The following is a 1,448-nucleotide window of genomic DNA, read 5'->3' on the forward strand; positions in this document are numbered from 1 at the left end:
CGGGCCCAGATATACAGTTTCCTCCTCTTCTTCCTTTTTCGATGTGACAGTCATCTCCCCCTCCTCTTCCACTCCATAAACTGCATCTTCCTCCTCTTCTTTTACTGTAACATCCTCCTCCTCTTTCACTCTGAACGCATCTTCCTCTTCTTTTACTGAAACGTCTTTCTCTTCTTCTTTCACTGTAACAGCCTCACCCTCCACTTGTTTTTGCATTGTAACATCTTTCTCTTCCCCCTCCTCTTTGACGAGAGTTTCTTTCTCCGTCCAGCAGACCTCTTCTTTAACAGGAGGAGAGTAGCTCAGTGACTGTTACGGAGTCTAGTTGATAGGTAATCGACTAGCCGGACTGTTCCCCGGACTCCGCGTGTAGGGATTTGTACAATGCATGAACAAGGCTATTGAACTAGACATTGGTGTCTGTCTTTATTACTTTATCCAATATATCATACAGAAACATGGTATCAGAAGTGGCTCGAAAACCATACGTTTGTTATTTTTGTAGCTAAGTACAGTATAGGCGCGGTTACGTTCCATATGCGAACACACGCCGATTCCTACTCACAACACTGATCAACTAGTTGTTAGCTGGTTAGCTAGCATCACTACCTACCTCGATGACTGAAGGCAAAGAAGTCTCCTATTCCATCGCTATGGCAGCGAACATTCCGCCACCTAATCCCATGGTTCTCACAGGGGACTGGAATACTAATTGGGACAATTTCAGGGATGAATTCGAGGACTATGCGCTGGCGACCGGTCTACATGAGAAACCCAACGAGGTACAAGCGGCAACTCTGAGGAGTTTAATGGGCAGCGAATGCAGGCATATCTACCGGCACAATCTCACCCTCACAGCGCGACAACAGTGTGATGCAAAGGCTATATTGGATGCATTGGAGAATTACTTCAAACCCGCCAGAAACGTAATTTACGAGCGGTTCGTTTTCGGAAGCTGCAAACAGGAAGAGGGTGAGTCAGTACACAACTTTGTAACCCGTTTGAGAGAAAAATCCGCCACTTGTGAATACGGGGGATTGAAAGATGAATTGATTCGTGACAAAATAGTACTGGGAATTGCAAATGAGGATACACGCCGGCGTCTACTGAGAGAGAGAGGCTTAACATTAGTAACTGCCATCGAAATGTGCCGCACTGCTGAAGTCACTGACATGAGAATGAGAGCAATGGAAATCGAAACCCCACGCTCCGACGTTGACACTGTTCACGCTGTTGCTAGGCAGACATTCAGGCAAAACCAATCAAGGCAGAGTAATTCACCACGAACGGTGAACACAGAGAGCCCAGTAGCATGTAAATACTGTGGGAATACGCACACACGTGGCAAAGAGCACTGCCCTGCCTATGGAAAACCATGCAGAGCTTGTGGAACTAATAATCACTTTGCAAAAGTGTGTCTCAAAAGCAAAAGAAGGGTGAGTGAGGGC

At 46.3% G+C, this 1,448-nt stretch overlaps 1 gene across 1 annotated transcript; it reads right to left on the reverse strand.

Moving 5' to 3' along the window:
* Positions 1–612: 612 nt before the first annotated feature.
* Positions 613–1,085, reverse strand: zpld1a (zona pellucida-like domain containing 1a; the record flags this gene model as incomplete). The annotated part of the gene is given in 1 exon segment (NM_001165392.1): positions 613–1,085. The product of NM_001165392.1 is annotated as a zona pellucida-like domain containing 1a (mRNA).
* Positions 1,086–1,448: the final 363 nt, after the last annotated feature.

Source organism: Salmo salar, unplaced genomic scaffold (assembly GCF_965601325.2).
Source record: "Salmo salar unplaced genomic scaffold, fSalSal1 ptg000836l, whole genome shotgun sequence".
NCBI classification, from domain to species: Eukaryota; Metazoa; Chordata; class Actinopteri; order Salmoniformes; family Salmonidae; genus Salmo; species Salmo salar.